This window comes from Gekko japonicus, unplaced genomic scaffold (assembly GCF_001447785.1).
Source record: "Gekko japonicus isolate JY-2015 unplaced genomic scaffold, Gekko_japonicus_V1.1 scaffold2633, whole genome shotgun sequence".
Classification (NCBI taxonomy): Eukaryota; Metazoa; Chordata; class Lepidosauria; order Squamata; family Gekkonidae; genus Gekko; species Gekko japonicus.
In genome coordinates this window covers 20610-28598 of record NW_015167616.1, presented here as the reverse complement: position 1 = coordinate 28598, position 7989 = coordinate 20610, and positions in this window count along the sequence as shown.

Here is a 7989-nt window from a genome sequence, read left to right as displayed (position 1 = left end):
TTGAACATTCCTTGGCATTGCCCTTCTTTGGGATTGGAATGTAAACTGACCTTTTCCAATCCTGTGGCCACTGTTGCATTTTTCAAATTTACATATTTCTAATATAAAGTCTCAGTCCAGTGGCACCTTTAAAACCAATAAAAAATGCACAGGAAAGCTTATGCCCAGAATTAAGCTTTGTTGGTCTTAAAAGTGCTAGACCCAGCTTTGTTCTACTGCTTTGGACCAACATGGCGACCCACCTGGCTCTATATTTCTAGTATGCGGAGCTACTTTATTAAGATAAAAGCCAGTGTAGCTAGTGAGTCTCCTGGCATCTTCAAAGGACTGTGGAAAACCAAGATTCTACTGACCTAACCCTATTATTTATACCCTTCCTCCTTCTCGACAACAAAAATTAACCAATCATATGGAAAAAGAGGTTTCATCGCTTTTTAGATAGGTTTGCAAATGGGAAGCTTCTGGAATTAACATCTCGTTACACGACCGTGGCCTGTAATCAATTTAATTGGAACCATTCTGCCATAACGTGCCGTTCCTAGACAGCATCTCACTGTTTCAGGCAATTAACGGCAATACCTAGCAAGAGGTGTCCCACCTCTAAGAGAATTGGCTGCCTCTTGTTCCACGACACGCTTTCCTTTCCTTTTCATAATATCTGGAACTGGCAGACTTCTGCAAGGAGATTGACAACGGCTGGCTCACATTTCCTCAGCTGAGCCTTTCTGCCATAGATTTCTGCGATCACACACGCTAAATAATCCACTTTCAATGCACTTTCCAACTGGATTTTGCCAGTTCACATAGTGGTCCTTTCCACATTGCCCTGCCACTCCGGATTTTCTCAGTGTTCCAGTCGAGGCGATTTAAGTCCACAGCAAAACAGCTTCCAGACAACCCGGGGCAAGAGCAGGCTGAAACCGGGCTGACCACTGAAGAAGAAGAGATTGGATTTATATCCCGCCCTTCACTACCCAAAGGTGTCGCAGAGCGGCTTACAAACTCCTTTCCCTTCCCCTCCCCACAACAGACACCCTGTGAGGTAGGTGGGGCTGAGAGCTCTGACAGAAATGGCTCTTTTTCAAGAACAGCTGTGTCAGAACTGTGGCTTGCCTCTTGTAGGGGGCTGTGGGGGGGGGGGGGGGGAAACAACCCTGGATTTAAAAGGTTGAATTTGATTTTAGTGCAGATTTGCTTGGAGGACACTGCGGTGAACATGGATTAAAAGGAGAGTGCGGAAAGGGCCACAGTAAAATCCAGCTGGAAAGTGCACTGAAAGTGGATTGAAAGTGGATTATTTAGTGTGTGTGATCGCATCCTCCTCCCAGAACTCCCTGTGTTTATCTTTGAGATAGAGTTGCAAAGTGACCCCACCCCATTGCAGGGTTTATAGCCGGGAAGGCAAATATGGGCAGGTAGCTGAGCCGGTAGGCAAGGTCCTGAAAGGGAGAGGAAGCCCTTAAGATCACCCTTGAATACATGAAGCTGCTTTATCTCGAGGCCAGGTCATCGGTCTGCCAAGATCAGCGTCATCTACTATGGCTTGGGAACAGCTCTCCCAAGTCCCCGGCAGAGGTCTTTCCATGTCACCTGCTCCCTAGTCCTTTTAAATAGAGATGGCGGGGACTTGAACCTTCTGCATGCAAAGCCGGTTCTCTACCACTGAGCCACAGACCTCTCCCCGTGACTTAAGAGGCTTTATGAGGGCCAGATGGAACCCCATTATGTCACAAGACCTTGATGAACTCGTAGCCAGAGTTCCGCTGTCTCGCCCTTGGCAGGGGTGATGCTTCAATTCAACCGAGAGCGAGCTAGTCGCTCTCTCTTCTTCGAGCAAGCTATTGCAGTAGGTTAGAGAATCAAGTTCACATGAACACATGAAGAGCTGCCTTATACTGAATCAGACTCCTGGTCCATTAGAGTCAGTGTTGTCTACTCAGACTGGCAGAGGTCTTTCAAATCACCTATGGCCCAGATCTGTTTAACTGGAGATGCCCGGGACTGAACCTGGGACCTTCTGCAGGCCAAGCAGATGCCCTACCACTGAGCCACGGCTTTGGTTCAAGTACCTTTGTACCTTGCAAAGCCTCTGAGATCATAAAGGGATCGGGAGACATTTAATGAAGATCGATGAAGGGCTGCAAGATCATAAATCCGTTTATTTTAAGGGCTTGATGATGATGATAAAGGGCCCGACGCAGCGCCCAGGGTGCCACACCTCCACGGCTGGGCCCAGCGTGGTCCCTGGGCTGCCATGCCTCCACTGCAGGGCTCAGCATGGCCCCTGACCTGCTTAAACCCCCCCCCTCCCCTCCTGGAGTCAGGCCACATCTGTATGATGAAACTCTGCAAGAGAAGGAAAGGGGTTTAAAGTTTAAATGCCTCCCCTTTAGGACGGATAAGAGGAAGTACTTCTTCACCCAAAGAGTGATTAACACTTGGAATTCACTGCCACAGGAAGTGGTGGTGGCTACAAGCATGGACGGCTTCAAAAGGGAATTAGATAAGCATATGGAGCAGAGGTCCATCAGTGGCTATTAGCCACAAGGTATAGATAGGGACTCTGGGGCAAGTGATGCTCTGTCTTCTTGGTGCTTGGGGGGGGGGTCAACAGTGGGAGGGCTTCTAATGTCCTGGCCCCACTGCTGGACCTCCTGACGGCTCTCGAAGGGAGGTAACGTAATGCAGAATGGGGGGGGGGAATGGAATAAAAAGAAGGCTGAACTCGATTTCAGTGCAGAGTGGGGGGGAAACAACCCTGGATTAAAAAGGTTGAATTTGACTTTAGTGCAGAATTGCTTGGAGGACACCGCGGTGAACATGGATTAAAAGGAGAGTGCGGAAAGGGCCACAGTAAAATACAGTTGGAAAGTGCATTGAAAGTGTTTATCTTTGAGATAGAGTTGCAAAGTGACCCCACCCCATTGCAGGGTTTATAGCCTGGAAGGCAAATATGGGCAGGTAGTTGAGCCGGTAGGCAAGGTCCCGAAAGGGAGAGGAAGCCCTTAAGATCACCCTTGAATACATGAAGCTGCTTTATCTCGAGGCCAGGTCATCGGTCTGCCAAGATCAGCGTCATCTACTCTGGCTTGGGAACAGCTCTCTCGAGTCCCCGGCAGAGGTCTTTCCATGTCACCTGCTCCCTAGCAATGTTCCCTCTAAGCTGTGGGGTTTTGTGAGCAAAAAATTCAACTTTGTGAGCTACTGGCATTAAAGTTGTGAGCGAGCGATTTGGCTGCTGCATAAATCAGTTTGCTCTGGAGCCATCCCTTCCCGAGTTAAGACAAAAATGTGTGAGCCGGAGGCTAAAAAACTGTGAGCTAGCTCACACTAACTCAATTTAGAGGGAACACTGCTCCCTAGTCCTTTTAAATAGAGATGGCGGGGACTTGAACTTCTGCATGCAAAGCCGGTTCCCTACCACTGAGCCACAGGCCTCCCCCAGTGACCTCAGAGGCTTTATGAGGGCCAGACGGAACCCCATGATGTCACAAGACCTGGATGAACTCGTCGCCAGAGTTCCGTTCTCTCGCCCTTGGCAGAGGAGATGCGTCACTTCAACCGAGAGCGAGCTAGTTGCTCTCTCTTCTTCGAGCAAGCTATTGCAGTAGGTTAGAGAATCAAGTTCACATGAAGACATGAAGAGCTGCCTTATACTGAATCAGACTCCTGGTCCATCAGAGCCAGTGTTGTCTACTCAGACGGGCAGAGGTCTTTCACATCACCCATGGCCCAGTTCCTTTTAACTGGAGATGCCCGGGACTGAACCTGGGACCTTCTGCATGCCAAGCAGATGCCCTACCACTGAGCCACGGCTTTGCTTCAAGTACCTTCGTACGTTGCAAAGCCTCTGAGATCATAAAGGGATCAGGAGATATTTAATGAAGATCGATGAAGGGCTGCGAGATCACAAATCCGTTTATTTTAAGGGCTTGATGATGATAAAGGGCTCGACTCAGCTTCCAGGGTGCCACACCTCCACGGCTGGGCCCAGCATGGTCCCTGGGCTGCCACGCCTCCACTGCAGGGCTCCGTATGGCCCCTGACCTGCTGAGCCCCTTCAGATATTTTGGGGAGAAATTTAACTCCCCCCACTGTTGTTTTTTAAATCAGATTTTCCTGCAAACCCGGGGAGTGTCCCGTGTTTGTAGAAAAATCTCTCCAGCCTCCACATGGCCCTGATCCGCAGATGGGGGCCACGGGTGGCTATCTCGTGGGCACTCCATGAAATTGCTGAGCGGTCGGGTTAGAACGGATAAGAGGAAGTACTTCTTCACCCAAAGAGTGATTAACACTTGGAATTCACTGCCACAGGAAGTGGTGGCGGCTACAAGCATGGACGGCTTCAAAAGGGAATTAGATAAGCATATGGAGCAGAGGTCCATCAGTGGCTATTAGCCACAAGGTATAGATAGGGACTCTGGGGCAAGTGATGCTCTGTCATCTTGGTGCTTGGGGGGGTCAACAGTGGGATGGCTTCTAATGTCCTGGCCCCACTGGTGGACCTCCTGATGGCACTGGTATTTTTGGCCACTGTGTGATACAGAGTGTTGGACTGGATGGGCCTTTGGCCTGATCCAACATTGGCGTCTCTTATGTTCTTATGTAGGTAAGGGGTGACGATGGTTTGAGAGATGGCACCTCATGGACAGACCTGTGTCTCCCCTGCTGTTCACTCGAAGAAAGCTATCTAGAGCACCCAAACGCCCGTGACCTACTCTTCTTCGGACAGCGCTGGCTCTTTGGCTTGGAAACGGAGATGAGCACCGCAACCCTAGAGTCGGACTCGACTGGCTTTCGAGCAAGGGAACCTTTACCTTTTTACTCTTCCCATTACAACTGGGGGACGCTGAGAATTAACTTTAGAAGCCCCTTGACTTATACGGATGCCAGCCTCCAGGTGGGACCTGGGGGGACCCCCAGAATTAAAGCTCATCTCCAGGCTAGAGATCAGTTCCCTTGGAGGAAATGGATGTCGGATGTTTAATATCCAGCTGTCAGATCATGGTGATCTATGTGTCAGCAGGCAAGCTGCTGGAAACTGGTCCTGACCAGTTAAGACCTGATAAGGCATGAGGTCAGTGACAATGAGTCAGCACTTAGCTGATTGGACGCTGTACTGTATATAACTGGACAAGTGCAGCCTTGTTCATTCTCTTCTCATGTAGTGGTGATTGGCGGAGCGCTTTGTCAGCGGACTGTAAATATTGTAAATAAATTCTGTATATAGTTAACCATATACAGAGCTTACTATACAGAGCTTACTCTGGAATTGTCTGCTGGTGAGTTGGAGTGGCTGAAATAGTCCTGGTGGCTGACTACTGCTGGCTAGAAGCAGACACGCTGTGCTACACGCAGCTGCGCAACAATGGATGCTTTGGAGGGTGGGCTCCATGCAATTGTGCTCCACTCCCAAATCCCCAGGAGTTTCCCAACTTGGATCTGGCAGCCCTACCCGAGTAGTAGGTGTGCACGTAGGTTGCCGGCCATGGCTGGCAGCTTCTTGCCCCTGCGCTCTGTTGCCCACCCAGCAACGGGGAGACATGGGAGGGCAAAATCTGGCGTGATGCCATCATGTAACTTCCAGGGGAGCAGGCAGAAATGGCGGCACAGTGTCAGCGATGCTCTGGGGCACCCCTCCTGCTCCTGCAACAGGAGGGAGGTCCCATGCGTGACACTCTCCTTCCCAAGGCTCCGCCCCCTGAATGGCTTCTGAGCACAGGGATGGGCAACCTCAAGTGTACCCCACACCCTAAGTAAGTACGCCGCTTGTGCCAAGGGAACCCTTTTCCCAGCGAAAACAAATCAGCCAGTGATGCTGTTCAGAACAAGCGTTGACTTTCAAGCTGTTCTCCTGGGGGTCTGGGCTGGGGACCAATGCTCCCTCTAAGCTGCGGGGTCCTGTGAGCAAGAATTCTACTTTGTGAGCTGCTGGTATTAAAGGGGTGAGCTGCTGCATAAATTAGTTTGCTCTGGAGCCCCGTCCTTCCTGAGCCGAGACAAAAACGTGAGAGCCGGCGGCTAAAAAACTGTGAGCTGGCTCACGCTAACTCAGCTTAGAGGGAACAGTGCTGGGGACTGAAGAACCCGTGACCTCTCACCCAGCAGGTCAACACTGCTTCGCTGCCTTTCATCTCTCTTACCTAGGCCAGTTTGGTGCAGTGGTCAGGAGCGCGGACTCCAATCTGGGAGAACCGGGTTTGATTCCCCACTCTTCCACATGCAGCTGCTGGTGTGACCTTGGGTCGGTCACAAGTTCTTTCAGAGCTGCTCCCTCAAGGACAGTTCTCTGGAGAGAGCTCTCTCAGCCCCACCTACCTCACAGGCAACGCTCCCTCTAAGCTGTGGAGTTTTGTGAGCAAAAATTCTACTCTGTGAGCTACGAGCATGAAAGTTGTGAGCAAGTGATTTGGCTGCTGCATAAATGAGTTTGCTCTGGAGCCGTCCTTCCTAAGCCAAGGCAAAAATGTATGAGCTGGAGGCTAAAAAACTGTGAGCTAGCTCACACTAACTCAGCTTAGAGGGCACACTGCTCACAGGGTGTCTGTTGTGGGGAAGAGAAGAGAAAGGGATTGTAAGCCGCTCTGAGACTCCTTCAGGTAGTGAAGGGCGGGGTAGAAATCCAATCTCTTCTCCTCTAGGGACCGTTCCTACTGAGCAATACAGCGATGATAATCGCACCTATGAGAACGGGCCGTGAGCGTATATTTGATGAGATGATCCTCCAAAAGCCTACAAAATGCACTTTGTGAGATTCTTGTGAAAGAATTAACTCTTCTCCTTGTCCGTCTCAAAACGCTGTTACCAGCCAGACTCTTAAAACTATTCATTGTTCGCATGGCACACTTTTTAAAAAGTTGTTTTCTGATGCCTTTTTGTTTGCTCCCTTGAGGGCCCTAATTGGGCAAAAACCGGGATACAGATGTTTCAAATAAAGCAAGGTCATACTAGTGGTCTTGCTGTTACATCTTGGTAAGCTTGCATGCCTGGGAGCAATGCCATGACAGGTATGTGGTGACATGGTTGCTAGGGAGCCTACGGCAGTGGCCATGATTGTTGATATAGGCCCCGGTCACAGCGGGGGGGGGGGGAAGGCGTGTCTTTTTGCGCTGGCTCACTTTGACCCGCCCAAACGTGATCAGACACAACGGCGGGGAATCGGGGTTTCGTTTCATCGGCGCACGTTTTCGGTGCGCTTCAATGCAGCGAGGGGAGTGCGCTGGAGCGATCAGACGGAGGACGTCCATCTGCGGCCCGTCGCAAGCGTTAGATAGTGGACTTTCTCCGGTACCTTTTAATTCTGGATCTTCGGCCGGACGCGATGGGTTGGCAACGGGTGTGCGACGCTTGCCGGATGTGCCCGTTTCATCGTGCCCGTAAAACCCGCCCGGCATCCGTGAGTATCCCGTGGCAATTTCTGCGTGTGATCGGGGCCATAGTCTCTTTTTTAATATTGCTTTCATTGTGCTTTTAGGACTGCTACCAATACGGGGGTCCCCAACAATGCTTCCTCTAAGCTGTGGAGTCTCGTGAGCAAAAAAATCTGCTTTGTGAGGTACTGCCGTTGTTGTGAGTGAGCGATTTGGCTACGCCATAAATTAGTTTGCTCTGCAGACATCCGTTCTGAGCTAAGACAAAAATACATGAGCTGGAGGCTAAAAAACTGTGAGCTAGCTCACACTCACTCATCTTGTGGGGTCCTTTGGAACTCTGACCCAGCATGGTGGTCCCAGCCACAAAACGACTGCCACAAAATTTTTGCAGCAAAAGGAGTCGCCAGCCACACTCGGCTGCCACAGCTTACCTTCAGCCACAGAGTGAAGACCCTTGTGCTGTGGTGGCAGCTGCTCCCATACCAATCACAGAATCATAGAGTTGGAAGGGAACTCCAGGGTCATCTAGCCCAACCTGCTGCACAATGCAGGAAATTCACAAATATCTCCCCCCCCCCCCCTGGGGTGCCCCTGGTCCCAGCCCCAAAAGAAACAA